The sequence below is a fragment of the Nannospalax galili genome, unplaced genomic scaffold (assembly GCF_000622305.1).
Source record: "Nannospalax galili isolate Female #2095 unplaced genomic scaffold, S.galili_v1.0 scaffold271, whole genome shotgun sequence".
NCBI classification, from domain to species: Eukaryota; Metazoa; Chordata; class Mammalia; order Rodentia; family Spalacidae; genus Nannospalax; species Nannospalax galili.
In genome coordinates, this window is record NW_008331789.1 from 189,255 (window position 1) to 211,070 (window position 21,816).

The window sequence follows — 21,816 nt, forward strand, 5'->3', positions numbered from 1 at the left end:
CAGGGATGGTTCAATATATGCAAGTCAATAAACATCATTAATTGTATAAATGGACTCAAAGACAAAAACCACATTGTCATCTCATTGGATGCAGAAAAAGCTTTTGACAAAGTTCAGCACGTTCAAAGTCCTAGAGGGAATTTGACTGGAAGGAACATACCTCAACATAATTAAAGCTATATACAACAAACCCACAGCCAACATCATTCTCAATGGAGAAAAACTGGAAGCATTCCCATTAAAATCAGGAACCAGACAATGATGTCTACCCTTTCCACTCCTTTTTAACATAGTGCTTGAAACTCTTGCTAAAGCAGTAAGACAGGAGAAGAAATTTAAAGGAGTACTAATTGGAAAAGAAGAGGTCAAACTATCACTTTTTGCAGATGATATGATACTTTACATAAGAGATCCAAAAAGTTCCACCAGAAAACTCCTAGTATTAATCAACACTTTCAGTATAGTGGCAGGTTATAAAATCAATCTACAAAAATCAGTAGCCTTTCTATATACCAATATTAAGCAATTGGAAAAAGAATACAGGGAAATGCTCCCATTCACAATTGCTACAAAAAATTCAAATATCTTGGATTAAATCTGACAAAAGACACCAAAGATCTCTACAATGAAAATTTTAAATCATTAAAGAAAGAGATTGTGGAAGACACCAGGAGATGGAAGGACCTTCCGTGTTCATGGATTGGAAGAATTAAGATTGTTAAAATGACCTTCCTACCAAAAGCAATATATAGATTCAATGCAATCCCAATTAAAATCCCAGTAACACACTTCAAAGAATTAGAAAAATGCATCCTTAAATTCATATGGAGGCACAAAGACCCCAGATAGCCAAAGCAACCCTGCACACAAAGAACAACGCTGGGGGGATTACTATACTAGTTCAAGATTCTTGAAATAGTTTCAAAGAAGGGTTCCCCCAAGGCTCTTAGCATGGAAGCATGAAGTAGAATTAGTGACCACTGCACCAAGACAATGAATCCCAGCATCTAAGATTAACCACACTGACACAAGGAATCAAGAGCATGCTCACCAGGATGGAAAAAAAAAACCAAAAAAAAAAAAAAAAAAACCAAAAAAACAACTATTGTACATTGAGCCTACTTATCTAGTCTATACTGAGCTTTCAAACCTTCTTGCCATCCTTTGGGTTTTGTAGTTGACACTGATTTCATCAAGGTAAAGCAATTTCATTTTAGACATGTCTTCATTTCCTCTGAGCCAGCATAGCACTTAGATTTCTGTCATGTTAAACTTGTTAAGTGTTTTGTGAATTAACACATGATCTATCTTTGAGAATTCTCAAAGTATATGAGAATTCTCAGAGTATGCTTGAGGAAAGTATGTAAGTAAAGCAGAAACATTCTGGCATTGCTAGAATATTCTGCAGATGTGAGTTAGGTCCCTTTGATATTTGGAGTTGCTCAAGTCCTTACTTAATTGCTTCTTCCCTGGTTGCTTTATCAATTACTGACAGTGAGATATTGAAATATCTTACTGTTTTTGTCTTGTGTCCATTTTTTCCTCAGTCATATGAATGTCTCCTTCAGATACTTAGGTAGTCTACTGTTGGGTACAGTGAAAAGAGGGAATAATTCAATGCAAGACAGAAAATTGGAAAGTCTGAAAATATCTGGAGATTTAACCATATATTATAAAAACAATCCAATGAAAATAATAAAAATAGGAAATAAAATATAATGAAAATGAAAACACAACAAAACTTATGAGATGCTTCAAAGCTTGTTCTGGGGGACCATTATAGTAATGAATGCTTATATTAAAAAAAACTTAAACAAACAACCTAAATTTACATCTGAAGGAACTAATACAGACTGTGCAAACTAAACTCAAAGTTAACAGAACACAGAAAATAATAAAGATTAAGAGTAACTTAAAGAAATATAGCATTTAAAAAGCACATAAAAATCAAACTAAGGGCTGTTATAAAACATCAACAAAATTGATAAATATTAGCTAGATAAACAAAGAAACAGAAGAAAAAGAGGAATGGCTCAACAAAATCACTTAAGAAAGAGGTAATATTATAGCTAATGTTACATAAATTAAAGAACTCTGAGACTGCTAATGCCCATGAACTAAGAACTGAATAACTTAGACTTTCTATAGAAATACAGCCTGTTGAGATTGCCATAGAAAATGTGAACAGAGTTGTAACCACTAAGGAGATTGAATCAGTAATTAAAACCTCACAGCAAAGATACATGTACAAATAGATGGCTTCACTGTTGAATCCTACTAAATTTAAAGAAAAAATAATGTAATCCTTTCTTAGACATTCAAAAAAAAAAAAAAAAGGCATGTAAGAGCAAATCCCAAACAAACTACTAGTAAACAGAGTGCAACAACATATCACAAGGATGATACACTGTGGCCAATGTGATTTTCACTCATAAAAAAATTCTACACACAAAAGCCGATCCTTACAGGCCAGGTTTCCTAATGCTCATAAATACAAAAGTCTCAACAAAATACTAGCAAGCAGAGTTCCATAGCATACTGAAATAACTTTATATCATGGCTAAGAGAGATTTGTACCTTGGTTGCAGTGATGCACCTATGTATAAAAACCATTACTTATGAAAGCATTATGTCAATAAAATTAAGAAGAAAAGTTACATTATCATATCGGTATGTGCAGGAAAACAAACTAACAAACAGTATCCATTTTCAATATACAACGTGCAACAAGCCAAAAATAAAGTGAAATTTATCTTATATCAAAGTGTGAAATATTCAACTACCGTCATCACAGTGGTGAGAACTGAAAGCACTTTCTATAAGATCAGAAACAAATCAAGTGTTGGAAACATACTGTTGGGGTCATTAGCTGAAGGAATTAGCCAAGAGAAAGAAATAAAAGTCATCTAAATCTGAATAAAGCACTAAAATTATGTTTATTTATGTATAAACATAATATTATGTGTATAAAATCTTGATCATTCCATAAAAATAAATCCACCAAAGTTTTAAGTTTCATAGTCAATATATAATAATTAATTTCACTTTTAAAGTAAAAGTTTATTTATTTTTATGTGCATTAGTATTTTCCCTGTATGTATGTTAGTGAACCCATGTTGTGCAATGCCCATGGAGGTCAAAAGAGTTACCCCGGAACTGGGGTAACAAACAGTCCTTAGCTGCCATGCGTATACGGGTCCTCTGGAAAAGCACCTAGTGCTCTTAACTGCTGAGTCACCTCTCCAGACCTATTTAATTTCTCTTTTATACATTAATTATAATTAATCTGAAAGGAAATAAAGCCACTTAGAAATAAATTTGTAAGTCAAAAGAGTTATACACTAAGTGTTATAAAACATTTACAAAAGGAGTGAAATAAGATACAAAAAGAGACACCTCCATAAATTGGAATACAGTATTACTAAAATGTCCAGGCTATATAACATGGTATACACACTGTAATGTCTATGAAAAAACTGACATATTTTTCATGTAATTTTCAAATAATCTTAGACAAAGGTATCACAACTTATCTTTGGGGAAAGAATAGTCTCTTTATTAAATAGTTATGGGAAAACTGGATATCCAAATACAAAACAATAAAATTGGAACTTCATCATTACAACACACTTAAAATCAACTTCAAATGTCATTAACTGTAAGGTTCCTGGATAAACATTACCAAAGAAACCCTTTATAACATGGATAACGGAAATGGTTTCTAAAAGCTGGTTAGCAAAAGTCAAAATAGACAATATCAATGTGAAAATGCTCTACAAAGTTAAGGAGAAAGGGAAGAAAAAGGTACCTGATAGGATCATGTAAAATATTTTCAGATTGTATGTCTTATAAGATATTATATCTGAAATATATAAAGAACACCTAAGATTCAATTGCACAAAAGAAAAAAGCAAATAGAAAAATGGGAAAGAATTAAAACATTTCTGTAAAGAAAACCTAAGAAAACGCAAATGTAAGATGCAGTCAACTTTATTAATTATTGTAAAGTACAAAAAAAAACCACAATGTGATTTTTTTTGACTTTTGCTATTAAAATTACTGTATTAGTTCCTTGTCTCCCTATGTGACCAAATTCTTGACAAGCTACAGAAAGTAAGAAAGATTTATTTGTGTTCATGATTTCAAAGAGTTCAGTCCATGGATACTTGGCCTCTGGAGTTTGAGTAGATTACTTTCATTACAGATAGATATAGAGGAGGAAGCCATTCATCTTATAGTGGACAAAGAAGGCCAGGCAAAAATGAAACCACCAGGACAAGCCCCCAGTGATCTACTTCAACCAAGTCCCACCTTTCAGAATTACATCCTCTCTCAATATTTATTAAAATTTTGAACCATCAGTGTTTTAAACCATTCATGTGGTCAGAGACGTCATGATGTAATTTTTTTTTTTTTGCAAGAACCCCCAGAATTCTGCTCCATTAATTTTCTTGGTTTACTTAATCCAGGTAAGTAAAAAAACCAAGATCAACTATCACAGTGTTCATTTAAAATAAAAAGAAAAAAGAAAAATCAATTATTGACAAGATTGTATAGAAATTAGAAACCTGTGCCCTGTTAGTAGCAATGTAAAATGGTGCAACCATGTTGTAAAATAGCATGGAGTTTCCTTAAAAGTCGAAACTAGGACTGCTATGTGAACCAGACATTCCATTTCTGGGCATTTATCTGAAACAATAGAAATCAGGACCTTGAAGAGGTATTTGAACTTCCATATTCATTGCAACATTAATCACAATAACTAAGAGAAGAATGAAACCTAAATTTCCATCAATGGATGGATGGAGAAAGAAGATGGAACATCATTCACCCAGAAAAGAAGGCAATCTTTTAATGTATTGTCATATAGATGAATCTTCAAGACATTTATCAATGTAAAATGAGCTAGTCACAGAAGGGCAAATACTATGTGAATCCACTTTCTGTTTCATAAAAACAGAAAGTAGAATTGTTATTTCCAGAGGTTGAAGAGAGAAAACTGACAACGTGCTGTTTATTGTTCCATAAGCATGCTGTGTGACATGGATCTTATAGTTTAAAATACCATATTGTACACACAGTAATTTCTGAGAAGACGAAGCCGAGTTGGTTCAGACAGAATGTATACCATTCTTACCCCTGTCTCCAATGTTAATGTAATGGCTTAAATCCTAAAAGACATGAGGTACCATATAGGAAACACCTGACTCTCCTTTAATCTGGATTCTTCTGGTTTTAGGCATGACAAAGTATTCTAGATCTTCCAACACCATCAGTGTAATCTAAGATGGTTACTCAGAAGTAGTTATGACTCATCTGGTTCCAGTTTAATTACATGGCCTCATCTTTTCCTTATACATTTCATATCACCTTCGATTTCCAATTTTCATACGCATGTCTCCTTATCTACACTTCCAGCTGACCCTAGGCCCACCATCAACTTCAGCAACAACAGACTTGTTTATCCCTTAACCCAACTTATAAAGGTTTAATCTCTTCTGTAAATTCCTTTATATGACTTATAGCAACTTTGGACCTTGAATAAAATGGTTTCATGTGATAAGTACGACCAATCTTGAACCATTAGGCAACATAGAATATAGTATTTAGTTCACGGGTTCCAGAGAAAAAACACGAGGAGGTCTTGGGTCTTGAGAAGCAGAAAATCTACTATAGCTTCCTTTCTGCCTAGTTATGAGCTTCAGATGTGTGCTGTAATAAGCTTTCTTTACTTCCAGCTCCCATTACATGAAGATAAAACAAGGTATGACTGATAGAGGTGGAGTCTATACTATTGTTTGGTAGGATTTATTAAAGTGCTGATGATAATAAAAAAAACATTTAATAATAATTTGGTGAGTCCTCAGAGGCCACATCTTGATTCATTAGGGAAGTGCAATAGCTGAAGGTTGGTGTCCTCTCCCCCTCTCCCCTCAAAACATAATGGTTATTGTTAATTGTCAACTTAATGGACTCTAAGGGCTTCTGGGCAAGGCATCCCTTCAGGGCATTATCTTGATGGCATTAATTCTGGACTATATATATGGAGAAAGGAGCCAAGCAGCTGCAGGCATTCACAACTCTCTGCTTTCTGATTTTGGATGTTACATGACTACTACTTCAAGTTCTTTTCACCTTTACTTCTCCACATGATGAATTGTATCCTTGGCAGTGAACCAGAATAAACTCTTTCTCCTTTAAGTTGTTCTTGTCACAGGAACAAGAACAGAAAATAAGACACGCTCAAAATCAGATATTGAAGTTCTCATGCCCAATGCAATGGTGTCCAGATGAGAGATTACAGTGATAAAGAGATGGGCTATGGATCTGAATAGAGATTTTTCAAATGAAGAAATAAAAATGGCTAAGAAACATTTTTAAAAGTGATCAACATTATTAGTAATTAGAGAAATGCAGATAAAACCTACTTTAAGATTTCATCTAACCCCAGTCAGACTGGCTACGATCAAGAGAACAAAAGATATCAAGTGCTTGAAAGGATGTGAAGAAAGAACAATGCTTATTCACTGCTGAAGGGATTGCAAACTCATGCAACCACTATGGAAAGCAGTGTGGGGAACTCTTAAAAAACTAAAGATGAATCTACCATATGATCTGGTTATACTACTCCTTGGCATATGCCCAAAGGACTCATCATACTGTAGAGATACCATACATCCATATTTGTTGCTGCTCTTTTCACAATAGCTAAGAAGTGGAAACAACCTAGATGTCCCTCAATTGACAAATGAATAATGAAAATGTGGTACATTTACACAACGGAGTTCTAATCATCAGTTAGAAAAGAAGAAATCATGAAATTTGCAGGTAAATGGATGGAACTAGAAACTGTTATACTAAGTGAAGTAACACAATCTCAGAAAAGCTAGCTCTGTATGTTCTCCCTCATTTGTGGATCATACCACCAACCCCTTATATGTAAATATATATCCTGATGTAACAGCAGGAGCCAGGAGAATGGAATGTAAACACAGATGTAAAGGGAAAGAAAAAGCCACAAAGAGGGGGACAGTAGGGAACAGATGTTACCAGAGGAGAGGTGGGGAAGGTGGGAGTGTTCAACTAGAGAGGGGGAGGGTGGGACATGTAGGGGACCATGGAGACGAGGGAGGAGGGAACTCAGGAGAAGGGGTATGGTAAAGGTGGGTGTTATGAGGGGAGGATGGCGATAATGGGGGAACTTGGAATGGGGAGGGAGGTTGGATGGTAAGAGAGAGGAGGGATGAATGGATCATGGGTAGAATGGCAAGACAGAGGGAAATGTGTTGGCTTTGGAATCCCCTGAGAAATACACATATGGTATCTGAACAATAGTGCATGTTTATACATGGGAGATGTATGTCAAGGAGTATAGTGCCAGACAGGAGAGACCTCCCTTTGGGTGGTTTGTAAGAGTAGTCCAAGAGATTCCCAAATAACAGAGGCTATTGCCAGAGCCCTTGGTTATCTCCCATAAACTCAAAGATAAGACCCACCCTACTATTGAAGACAGATCATCATTTGGACACAGGACTTGGAGAAATGGAGCAGAAACTGACCTGGAAGCCTTTTTCCATGAAGAATAGCTCTCATAGTTCTAGAGGATACTATACAAGCTGCTGAAGGAGAAAATCAATCAATCATCCAACCCAGTCCTAAAGTCCAATAACCATAATGACGGGCACATCAAACTACCTCTGTTGGTGCAGTAGTGGCACTGTTATCAGGGGGCAATCAACAGCTATCTACTTGGACTCAAAGTCCTCTCAATGGGAGTGAACTCATGGATGGCACTGTAATTATAGCCAAATATACATGCCTGGAGAGGTCACAGATTCTAGAAAAAATTGTATATTCTCTAGACAGATGAAAATTCTTACCACATCCTAAATATGAATCCTTATATTTACAGACAAGTATACAGCACACCACTCATCAAAAAAGCTTCTTTTTTGCAACAGATGGAAGCTACTACAGAGTTCCACAGCTGGTCACACCCAGAAAATATACGTCTGAGAGATGCTCACTTCTAGGTGACATAGCTACAGTGGAACCTCTACAAGTAAGGCTCACAGAACACAGTGAAACAGAGGGTAGAGAGAATAATAGTGCATCCCTCTACTCTCACCAGTAAATCTTCCTTATACAACAGAGTGAGATGTACCCAAAAGGCTCTAACTGGCTAAATTTTAGAGAATAAGAGACTACAGAGTATGTGTACTTGGATAGGATTCCTATATCAAACTTCACCCACCCATGGCTCAGGGACTATTGTGGAAGAGAGGACAGAAAGATTGTAAAAGCCAGGGTTTGTCCATGAACATAGGGAAGCAGAGGCTTTTAGGCCATGTGAGTTTGTTGCTTGCTCATGTTAACTTGTGGCAATGGTGGCACAGAGCACAAGATCTGTGCCAACTCAAACAAAGGCCCAGAGTGGTTGGAGCGAAATGGACGGTGGGTCAGCCCTAGCCTGAGTATTGTTGGAAAATGATTATAGCTGGGTGATGGAGAGCAGATCTTCCTTAAGATCTTTAGATAGACTCCAGTGGATGAACTAGCACCAAAGGTCATCTGGGTAAAATACTTGACCAGATGCGACTTAACATATATGGCAGACACATGAGGCTGAGTGGGGGTGGGGTTGGGGACATGAATGGGTGAGGGGATCTGAACAAAATAGAAGGCCATTGAGTCCTAACAGTGGAGACTTGTTGAATGGGATCATTAGTTACATATGTAGGAACCCAGTTATTTTGTCCTTTTTCTAATGTCAGTATGTAGTGAAGTGATTCTGTGTAGGAATCATAAAACATTCACAAGATATTGACTCTGCTGATGCATTGGCCTTGGATCCTAGGTCCCAGAGAATGAGAATAATTTGTTGTGTGTCAATGTTCAATATTTTGTTGCAATATTTGTTATAACAGCCAAATGGAATAAGTTGTTATCAACTAATTAAACATTCAACTTTGGTTTGCTGCCTAAGACAGTGACAGGGGTACATTTGTCCTGTGTCATCCTTCACCCTGTGAAAGATGCTGAACCTGTGCAAATCTCCTCATTATTTGCTTCATGCTCTCCGAAGTGGTTGATATCTTCTTTATAGGAATAAGAAGTCGTGTAAATCTTTTTATTGTTTACTTTCTTTGTTCAAATCTCTGAATGAACTATGTTGGAATTGTCTGTCTTGAATACTAGTGTAGTAGGCTGAAACTTTCTGAAACTTGATTTCTATTGATTCTGGATTTAAAGAACAAAGTTCCCAAATCAGAGACAGGGATATTTTCCTAGCATTTTCTGTATCAAAGTTAATGTTTTGATTGTGTAGTAACATTTTATCATAGAAATCTTATCCTATAGTTATGTTATAAACATTGGGTTTCAAAATTCTCTAATAAATCAATTTTTACCTAGTTATTCTATGTAAAATTCTAATTTGTTAATATATAATTTGTATACATTAAATCACATGGGTAATTTCATGCCTGGCCCTAACCTCTGCAGAACATTAGTCATAATTAAGTAAGGTAATGCAAAAAGAGTCAAAGTAGGTTTACAGAATGTGGGTGTCTCCTGTTATCTTTTTCCTGAAATGAGCAGCAACTCAGAAATATTCCTGCATTGCTACTTCTTCTAAAATATTAACCAATTTCAATAGAAAAGATATAAGAAGTTAAAGAAAATTAAGCAAGAATGGAGCCAAACATTAGTTAAGTCATGTTCTTGGTTTTTCTTTGCAAAAGTTTTTTTTTTTTTAAGTTCTTAAATTTCTTTACCAGTTAGTATAGACCACAGGCTCCTAAGGATTTAGACAGTCTTCTGCCAATTCTCTCTCCCCCCTCCTCTCCCTCTCTCTAACCAAAACAAAACCTAGGCCAAAAAAAAAAAAAAGAGAGAAAAAGAAAAAAAACCAAAGTTGTCTAGTCTAAACCCATATTCTGTAAGCAGACTGGAAGTAAACCTGTCACTTAGATTGAAGCTTACCATAATGCTGTTGATTAACCTTGATTATGTCTGTGAACTTCAACTGACCCTCAATATCGCATTAGAAAATGAAGATATCAGTAACTCTCCTGTCTTTTTCACATGTTTTAATTGTAGATGCTTGTGTGGATTTTCTTACCCATGGTTCACATGGTGTGTACTTAGTGTGAGGCAGGAAGCAGTTTTTCTTTTTAATTGTTGTTTCATTCACTTTTTTACAAAACTTATTTTTTAATTGAGTCCAGAATTTCCTATGATGGATTTTGGTCATATTCAAACCACCTCCCTGTCTTCACTAGCATTCCATGCTTCCTCGGGTGTGGGTCAATGCCCTAGAGTCTGTTCAACCTACCAGGCATTTCATCAATATGGAAAGTGGTCTTTCCCTTTCCCAACATTTGTCAGTTTCCATTTGACAGCTGGGGCTTCCCATCCATCCATGCTGAGCTCCTTTATAGCTTGATTTGCTCAGGTCTTGTGCATGGTATTATGAACTGTGGGTTCATATGTACAATTACCCTCCTGTGCTCTCCAGACAGCACAGTTTCCTTGTATCCATCCACTATGTCTGGCTCTTACAATATTTCTCATTCCTCTACTTCAATGATCCCTGCAGCTTAGGAAGAGAAGGTGTGAAATAGGTGCCCCCTTTAGGGGCTGAGCACTTCCCTGTCTCTTATTGTCTACATAGTTACCATTTGGGGTCTCTGTGTTAATCACCATCTGCTACAAGAAGAACCTTTTTGGATGAGAGTTGATAAATATATGAATCTATGGGTATAATAGCAAGTCACTGTGAGTCAGTTTAAAACGGTCTATTTAGCAGAATGACAGTAGTATGTTCTGTCCTATGGCCTGTGATTCATTTGTAACAGGTTCTTGCCCCGATAAGAGTGTCCGGTATGGACTTCCTTTTGTGAAACAGGACTTAAATCTGATTAGAAGGTGATTGATTGCCCTCATAATAGCTGTGACACTATTGGATTAGTAGTCATATTTTGCCAAACCAGTTGACAATGATGCTCACATGATTCAAAGCTGGGTAAGTGTGATGATTACCTTTCTCTCTCAGAAATATGCAGAGTGCCTTCTAGTTCTATGAAAGCTAGCCAACAGAGATGTTGCTTCAAGTTCAGCCTCAAAAACTAGATATCTTCCCCTAAATATGTCCAAATTCATTTGAAGAAGCAATTTCCTTTAAACTAACTTTCATCCTGTGTCCCTTTCCAGAGGTCTGCAGAATGGAAATTGATTGGAATTGTACCAGTTCACCAGAAGGAGGATTTAAGGAGACTAGATTTTTTGAAAGTCGATGATTTTAAAGACCTGTTTTTGCCACATAGCTCTCTTCTGCTCTAGTCAAAACTGCCAAAGCTAAATAGTTGATAAATCATGACACTTTCTTTTGTAGAGCTTTGTGTTCCCATGTTGAGTGTACACACACACACACACACACACACACACACACACACACACACACACACTATGTGGGATAATTATAAGGAGCGTGAGAAGAGGACAGAGTATGAAAGTTTGACAGACTGAAATGGTTCTCTGAATTTCAGGTTACTCTTCAGTCACTTGCCACGTTCCATTCTTGAAGTTCCAAATGTGATAATTACCTTTGTCCTTCACTTTGAACATAACCAGACTTTACGAACTCTTCACAAAAAAATATGTAGCCCTGTGCTCAATTAATTGGCCCTCTTGAACTAGAGACGATAATATTTATCAGTGGCTTTTTGATAGTCATAAATTATTTTTATGTAATCAAAGAACTGGGGAATACATAGGCTTTATTGAAATTGAATGTGAATAGGTTCCTATGCCAAGTGTTATATCTTTACATCACTCAACATTCTGAGTCTTAGCTTCTTTTGGTAACAAGATTCTCTCTCTCTCTCTCTCTCTCTCTCTCTCTCTGTCTCTCTCTCTCTCTGTCTCTGTCTCCACATGGCATACCTATGTGTTTCGGTGGTATGGGTATATTGGACAAGCATGGAAAATCACTTATAAAACTACTTTAAATGCTTTTAGATAGGATTAACAATTGATTTACTTGCGTCTATAGAAATTGCAGAATTCCTGGTTAGACTTTTAGCTTATAAATTGACTGATTATAAGTCATATTTTTGAATGATGAGGATTAGTTATAAAAACAATTTTTAGTGCTTTTGCTACAGAAGTTAATTTATAGAGCATCACGTGGTTTTTCTACTTGAGGTACATACTTATCTAGCTGATTTGCCAGTACATTTTAAAGTGGTATACAGGAGGGACATCTCTACTAAGTTTTATGAGAAAAGTATTATAAAAATTATGGCTTAATGTTGAGATTATTGTCCCTTTGTGGTATAACATGGACTAGAAAATACACATACACTCAGTTTTCAATTCTGCATGCTTGAATTATCTGTGGACACAACTTTTATATCTTGGCTTCTACCCAAGGATATAGAAGAACTCAACAGCTTTTCAATGAATGTCTGCTTTCTTATCCTTTTTGGGAAAACTGACTGTGTGGTCTTACCTATTATAGAAGTATCTAAAGACACGCTAAGAAGTATAGTAAATGAGTATGTCAGATAAATGAACTTAAAAAGGCATGTCAGAATGACAGATGTAATCACTTGAAATTTACCCAGTGTACTTGCTGTTGATGCATTCAGATGGTGCAAAAGATCTTTAATTACCCAAAGCAACTAGTCTGTGGTTTCACATCTCAGAGGAAAGAAAACAGTTTCTGGAGCAAGGCATTGTAAACACTGAGTTTCTGAAGCATTCCTCTGATCAAAGGAAACCACGGTGGCTTCTTATTTGAGGGGTCGGTGGCAAGATGCTCAGTTAGTTCTTAGGACAAGAGTACCCAGATAGTTTGCAGGAGTAGATAATTTTCCTTACTTAAAGGCAATGTTTAATTAAGGAAAGAAAAGGGACTTTGAAAGAAGGCTTAGATTGCTGAAGTCCAACTTTATCATTTACCACTTAGATTTGGACTGATTCTTAATTTCTGACATCTGATGTCTCAAATGAACAATGTAACCTATGTTAAGGAGTAATTATGGACATTAGATAATCTAACACTTTTGAGTTCTAGCACTGTGCTTGTTAGGTAATCGAGACTCAACAAGTATCCGTTCCTATATGGAAAATGAGTGGTATTTGAAATTTATGTTTTATGTTGAACACAATTTGAATATTTCTTATTTAAAATATTTGGCATTGGAAGTATTTTGGATTTTACTTTTTAGAATACTTGAGTGTAAATAATAAAGAAACGTGGGATTGGGACCCAAGTTGAAACATGAAATTTATTTATGATTCATAGTATAAAAGTGATTTTATACAGTTCTATGTTACATTCTGGTATTTTGAATGTGTCCCATCCTGTGCATTAAAGTGTGGCTTTTTTCACTGGTGGATCCTGACAGAGCGACAGAAGTTTTATCACTTCCAGATTAAGTTTACTCAAATTTTGCATTATGGACCGAGTAAAGAGTTTTGCTGATTTTTTCTCTTTAGCACTTGACTTTAAGGGAAAGCATAGGGATTTACAGCAGTGTTTTTTCTTGGTCATCATGCTGTAGGGGGAAGAGTCTCCTTGTTTTGCTTCATCTTCCGTTCATGTCTTTGGTAAGTTGTTTAGATTCTCAAGTGTTCAGTTTTTTCATCAAGCAGGGAACAGTAAAAATTTTTTTTTCTGCCTAACTCCTTGGGGTATAGGGAATAAACATTTATGAAAATCTTTCAACTGTGAAGAATGTTTTCCAACCCCAAATAGGCTGAATGAATCTGTATGTTTATATAAATAAATATATGGTACTGAACCTGTACTACAGGCCACTTGTTCTGCTAGAAACTGGTGAAGAAAGCAATACGATGTGCTTCTAAGTCTAATGGAGCTCAGAGTCATCTTTCAAAATGCATCAGGGCACATTACTTGTGTTTTTTCAAATCAGTTTTTTCAAAAAGATCAAAATTGAATCTTTCTGGTAAAGATCAGGGATACCCTTATTTTAATACTTGTCTTGAAATATTTTTGGAACAAAGTGGACAAAATAAGTTTCGTGATTTATCCAGTGTCTCAGATCATTTGCAAATTCTGAGGTGCTGTTTCCACTTCCCCGTAGTCTATTTGCTCTGGGTTATCTTTCGGGTTGCTTGCTTGTTAGGATGACTAGCATTCCTGTTACGTTCTTATTAGTGTTTAACTCATCTTTCAACACAGGTACATTTTACAAAACTTCATGCAACTGTGGTTTATTGTTATTGATAACATAAACTATACTGCGGAAGAAGAAAAAATGGGAATTATTATTATTATACCAGGATCTACTATGCATGGTAGATGTACACCTTGCCTGGTCCACAGAGAATGCCAACTCATAGTCATTTAAGGTAATGCTTCACAGAGTAGAACAGGCCACACATGTTACTATGGAAGAGCTGACTGTTACGACTGGTGCACAGTTCTCATTTCAAAGAATTATTCATAAAATCAAAGCTGATACAACTGCCTGGTTCTCTGCCCTCATACTTGTGGTCTCTTAGAGCCAGAGGAATGAACATGATCCTTAGACTATAGAGATATGAAACAGCAGAGAGTAAAGCTCATCTTCTCCGGTTTTCTACTTTCTATTCCACATTATAAGGACAGTCCCTTGAAAGACAACAGCAAAGTACGCCAGACCTCCTCCGATTTGCTCCTGGAGTCCAAATAATTGGATAGAATGGAAGCAATTATGTGTTTGGCCTGAGCAAGGCTGTAGGACATTTTTGAGTAGTAGTTTTCCTATATCGTAGGAACTTTGGAACTTATCCATGTAAAACTAAATCAAGACACTGAGGTTACCAACTCTTTTAGCTTTCTATTACTGTCATGAAATACCTGAGATAAATAAAAAGAAAAAGGATTACTTGTTTCATGATTCTAAAGTAATTGTTTTATTGATTCTTTGAGAATTCCATATAATGTACTTTGAACATGTTCAGACTCTCTCCCCCATCTCCTCTCAGATCCACTTCTGCTTCCCTAATCCTCCTCACTTCACGCCCTTTGTTTTTTATGGCTATAGAGTCTAATTTGTGTAACCCAAATGCTCTTGGGTGTGGGTTCATTCTTTGGTACCTGGTCAACCTAGGTGGTCTCTCATTGTTTAAAAAATATGAGTCTCCATCTCCCAGCTATTAATTTCCAGCAGTTCCTGAGCTACATCTGAGCCATCCTGCCCACTTCCCTGTCCATGCTAGGTTTTTGTCTTGAATGGGATTTTGAAGGTCTTGTGGAAGCTCTTACAAGTGCTATGGATTTGAATATACAGTTGCCCTAGTATGTCTGACAAACACAATTTCCTCACATTTATCTACCGTCTCTGGCTCTTACAATCTGTCTGCCCCTCTTCTTCAATGATCCCTCAGGCTTTGGAGAAGACGGTGCTATATAGGTGTTTCATTTAGGTTCAAACACTTCACAGTGTCATATTTTCTGAATGTTGATCAGTTGAAGGTCTCTGTGTTCATCTTCATGGGCTATAAGAAGCAGCTTCTTTGCTGAGAACTGAGAGATGCATTAGTCTATTTGTATAACAATAAGTCATTAGGAATCAGTTTAATACTATATCTATTTAGATAGATTATAGCAGTAGGTTCTTCCTTATGGCCCCTGACCAGTCTAGCCTCAGGGTCTTGGCCCTGATAACAGTGTCCAGCCATGATTTTGAAGGCTTCAGCTGATGGTAGATTGGTCTTATTTCTTAGTGCCGCTGATGAAGCACCACAACATAATGGTCGTGTACGACAGGGGAAACATGTTCACATCCTGGCAGCCGGAAAGTGGAAAGATAGAGACCAAAAATGTCCTTCTGGTGACAACTTCCTTCCAATGGGCCTCATCTCCTAAAGTTTGCCTTCTTCCCACTACCTTCATTGGCTAAAGACACGTTTTCACCACGTGGTCCTTTGGGCAATACTGCAGATCCAAACTGGAGCTGTGACAAAAGAGTTGCTCCGTGTACTTTGGAAGCATCAGGGTCAGGGATGTTTTGCATTGTGCTAGTGAAGGTGGGGTGTGTTTTCCTGTAATAGCCATGGCAGATACCAAAGAAACTGATACTTTAAAGAGGGGAATTCAGCTAGAATTCTATTTTACATGACTTAGTGTCACCATGGTGATAGATGTCTTTTAGTTAGAGGTTAGAAGTCCCCTTTTGCATGGTAGTTAATTAGAATGGTTACCATTGCTTTAGAGAAAAATCATAAAAAGAAAGATAAGCTTAATTGTTAGTAGGAGAAAAAGTACAATAGGCTTTAAGGTCAAGACTGAATCTCCTAATAGCAGCAGGTGATAATAAATGGGCTTTGTTGTTGTACAGAGAATCTTCTAGAGCCCATGATGCATAAAGTGGGCAAGAGAACAAAGTCCTATAGTCATATACCATTCTGACCTATCCCCTTATTATACATCAAGAACATTTTAGGACACAGTGTTATTAACTCCTAATGCCTTCTTTAAAATCTTCAAATAAAACTACTCTCCAGTTATGAAGCATTGATTCAAAAAGTCATTCTTCATTCTAAGGTGCAGCAACACAGGCTGTAATACATTATGATACAATGATTCTCTATAAACAAAATCTATGATTTCTATGTTTACCTATCTATATTTAGTAACATTAAAGAGGGCCTATCTCTTGCCTCAAAGAATGTTTTCTCATCTTTTCATTGAAGTAATTATGGCATTAGATAAATATGTGGCTTTATTTCTAAATGTTTTAGAATTCTAGCCAGGAGCACATGAATTCTACATAGCTTGTGCTCAAATAGTCAAGTGATAATGTAAATTATGACTTCTGTTTTTCCAAAGGATTGAAAACTGAATCCAGAGAAAACCTATCAATAGTCTTTTTTATTCATACTTCCATTCACTTATTCAATTGTGTAGTACTCATAAAAGAAAATAGATTATTAAGGATCAATTTGTTTTAGTGGAACTTCTGTGATTAATAGTTTTAGGAAATTACAAGTTGATGACTGACTGCAGTCTAATTTTTATGTAAAGTTACAGTGAAAATTTAATTTTATTGCTCCCACCCAAAGCATTTTAAGGATTCCATTTTTTTCTTGTTTACTGGAAAATACTCAAGGATACTAAAACAACAAATTAATAATCTAAACCAACTATTGGAGCTATAGATTTTCATTGTTTTTATATCATTGCTGTTCTAAATGTCTATAAATGCCTTTAGGAACATTTAGTTTTACAATTCTAATTTGCTTCTTTCTTCTCCCAGAATGAAACATTCAGATGTTAAAGTATCCTGAAATGTAGGATGAAGGACTATGGAGATAGAAATGACAGCATGAATATTCCCTTTCATCTTCTTTGGTCCTATAATAACCCTAACCTTGCTGCTCAAGCTTGGATTTTCACCAGAAAGAATAGAGAATCTCTAGTGATTATGTCCTGTGCTCTACATTAGTTACTTCCAAATCAAGGTTAATACCCATGGGATGCTTTGAAATTTAGCTCCTGAAGCACCAACACATATCAAATCTTTTAAGAGTATGACGAGGAGTCTGTTTTTTTATGGCTCACTGTAAATTTAGAGATTTTGTTGATTGCTTTGTTTTTTTTTGAGACAGGGTCTTCCTGTAGTCACAGTTTACCTGGAACTCACGACGTAGATCAGGCTGTCCTTGATCTCACAGATACCTACAGGTTCTGCCTCCCAAGCTCAGGGATGAAAGTGTGTGCCATCACACCTGGCCTTCACTATAAATTTTGATGTAATTCCCCTAGATGGCACTCACCCTTGGTTTCTCCACCCATGTTTACTATTTTTCCTGAGTATATGACAGCTTCTGTAGAGCAGGTACTGCTCATTCCCATTGCCTGCTCCTGCCAGTGGACTGTACTTCCCAATACCTAGTTTCATGTACATCATTTTTCTTTGACCACTGGCTTGGTCATTTTGAAGAAGGCAAGGATAAGTATATAGCACTCTGTTACTCAGTGTGACTTGAACAATAAGCATGCCTTTCCCACAACAGTGCACCCAGCAACCTGATGACAGCCTAGCACCCCCACCTGAATCAACATACACCCTACCTAAAACCAGAGAAATAAGCTAATTTTTTTTAGCAGCCTCTCTATAACACCATGTTTCTATTCAAATATGTTCATGGATATATCTTGGACTGGAGACAGGGGAACCAATTAGGCCTAAAAAGGTTTTAGGTATATGTGCATTAAGGCAAAGTGTCTCCTCTGAAATTATGTTTAAAGAGTACTTATGCCTATACCTAATAAGCATATATATGACTAAAATTAGATGCATCATGGAAAAAGACATACACATCAGAAAAAAAGCATAAACATCCAGTCTGTGAGTCAAAACAGAGAACCAATCAAACTGTACCACTAGAACCAGCTTCCACTTTCTTGGAGTCCATAAAAGGACAGCCCAAATAGTAACAGGAGCCCCTGTGTACTCTCTTGCTCTGTGTTCTGCTGTCTCTCTGGTTAGTGCTTTCACGTTGCTCCTAATAAAACTTCTTAGTGAGTTGCTTTTCTCTATATATCTTTTCCAGTTCTTTCATTAAGATGCCAAGAACTTGGAATCACCCAATCCAGATAATATCGTCCACTAACGATTTCTTAATGGAGTCCAGTAGTTCCCTCCAGAAAAGCTTTATTCACAGTCATTACACTGTTCTTGTGTGTATTTGATAACTTGTAAAAATTGCAGTCAATCACATTTCTTTTACTACTCTCATAACCCACCTGCTTTTTCTTTTCTTATCTGGTAGCTATACCTGACAGAAAAGGGTGGAAGAAAGGAAGAAATCTATTAGGGCACATCTTAAGTTTATTCCTCCATCAGTCAGAAAGGAAGTTAGTTAGTATTTGGGGTAATTAAGTTAAAACAAGGAAGCTCTCTGTGTATCTCCTGCTTCATCACATGGCATCATGCTGTATGAAGGGGTAAATTTCAGGCTCTACTCTTTGTTCTTGTTTCATAGCTAACACAGTCATCAGTGGAGGACACTGGAAGTTTTGGAAGTTGTTCCGTTCCTCGCCATAGGAGAATTTATCTCCCTAACATTCCAAACTACATTAAAAAGGCCTATGTCAATGTTGAGTGATACAGCTAGGTTTCCAACTAGGTCCTCCACTGAAAATGAGTGAGGTGGAAGTTTGTACAGGACATGTTGTTCATGATTGTGTGTTCACAAACATGGAAGTGAAAATTAAGTAAGATTTATCAACTGGCCCTCCTAATTATCTTACAGATAAAATCACCATCAGGATTTCCTCTTTTACTTTTGTTGTGTTCGTTTATTCTGACACATTTCTGGTTACTTGATACTTCAGTTTACCCAAAACACTCTCTCTATAGAAGACTTGGAAATGGCAGGTTAGCATTGATATTTTCCCATCATCCTAACATTATGGTTCCACAGTAACAAAACTCATGAATAACTAAATATTTGGTATATACTTTGTTACTCTATGTGAACATGGGATATATATGTATATGTATGTATGCATATATCATACATACATGTTGGGAGCTATTAATCCATTATGTACATAAGCTGTGGCAGGCTTGTTTACTGAGTTTGTGTTTTGCACACCAGTACCTAATCTGCCAAGTGAGGAGGAATGTGTTTATATGGTGGAGCTCAAAACATGCATTTGACCGCTCCTTGACCCTCAGATACAGGTGGGGAAAACAGCTGTTGAAACTAATTGAGTTCTTCTGTATAAAAAGGCAGAGCTGAACCAAACCGGGGCTGCAGTCTCTACTGACAGTCCTCCCGAGTATCTTTTCTGTCTCTTGTTTTTTCTTTCAATCCTCAGTCCCCCTTTCAGGTACTGTCCGTCTTGGCCGGCTGGCACCGGCACATATATGTATTAATAATAAATACTCATAAATATTGGCATATCTATTGTTCTTATTATTTTTACAATGACTCTGCAAGCTTTGAATTACAAATACTTTATAAATGAAGAAAAGGAGTTTAAGAGAAGACAGAAGTTTCGCAACTCAACAGAAGGCATTAGTCTGCTAGCCTTACTCCTTGTCCTAAGTCATTCATTTTGTAAAGGGACAACTAGGTCCTCTGGCCTCAACAGCTAGTCCCAATCATCTCCCTGTTGTCTACCAATAGCAGTATTTCAGCGTGAGTCACTTTCATATCCAGTGTAAAGGAACAACAGAAGTGCTATGTCGTCGCAGGGTAGAAGATCACGGCCTTCTCAGCTGGGCTCTGGTAAAATAAGACTGTATAAGATGAAGCACAGTTGCAGTCTGAACTGAATGCAGGATGCAGCCCTGTCAGGTCAGCAGCTTGTGACTACAGGCAGCAAGACTTGGGGACAACGGTGTGTCAAGGAATATCTGCTTAACACATTCCAGAACACAGCTTAGAGGGCTTATGAGTACAAAAGGTCTGGGAAAGTTTCAGTATAATTTCCCATATAAAGAAGAAAAGAAAAAGAAAAACATGCCTTCTAGCAAGTTACTCATTAATTAAAGCCGGATGAGAATTTCATTCATGCATTGAAAAAATATTTGCTAATTGTCTCCTTTTTGCCAGGCATTCAGTTAGACAAAGAGAAAGGGACATGTAGACATAGTCCATGTTCTCACATGGCAGAAACATGTCGGGGGAGAAATGCAGGGAACTATCACAGCCAGGGGTTGGGGGAGGATGAGAAGGAAGAGGGCAAAGAGAACTGTGAAAAGGAGCAAGGCGACAAGCCTGGGGGGACTCTGTCCAGGCCGCATGGAGCAGATCAGCAAAGCCCCTGAAGGAGAGAATAAAGGCTTGTGTCTTGAGGGAGGGGTATCAGTATAGCCGAAAATGGGTTAACAAAGGCTGTGTGGCCAGGCTTAGGCTGGTCTCGTTCTGATGTGGTCTGGAAGAGAGGGAGAATTTTCTCATTTGTAAATCAAAACCATTTTATAGCTATTTCCTGCAATTATCCACCAACCTTGGGACCTGACCTGTTGCAGAGCATGATTCAAACAAGCTGCTTTGATGTCCTTGTTGCTACCCTAACAGATCTTCTCCACTGAGCAAGAGAATATCATGTGAGCACCTTGGAGCAGAGGTGAGGGTGGAACGTCACTCTAGGCTTATTTTGCCTCCTGAAGTTTGACATGGAACCTGAAGAAGTCACTCCTTTGCCTATACACCCAGACAAGGCTCTCCTGCCCAGTTGTTGTTTTAGTGCTCTTCAGAGACCAAAAATACTCATCAAACCTAGGCTCCAGAATAGCAATGTAGCTTTCCTCTCCGAGGAAGTATCCAAACCCTAGCCATGTCAGAATGCACAGCAAGGGCCTAGAAATCCTAAGCAGAAGGGACATAAAGTATAGGCCAAACTTTAGTCAGAGTTTGAAAAAATATCCTATTACTTGGCCAAGTAGATAATGCCACTAACACCTGGGTGCCACTACCACACGCAGCTGTCTTTTAGCATTTCTCCACTGTTTCCTTGCATGGTGATATTTTGCATAAGAACACACATGGAGTAAGAATCTTATCTCTGACCCAAGTTCAGTTTATAAAAACAGACTTGTGTGATCACTCAGAACCATTTTTATTGGTAAAATGATCACTTTGTAATTCCCAGGGTCTCAAAGACTCGATTTCTAAACCTGAACTGAAAATGTAGCAGGGTGCTTTTTAAAATCCCAGGGCAAAGAGAGAATGGAGATGATCTGATTACAATCTCTTTTCTCTCAAAGAATAAGCCAATTATTTTTAAAGAAAGCAATACTTTGTCTAATAAATATTTATATTCATAGAGATGCTGCATAT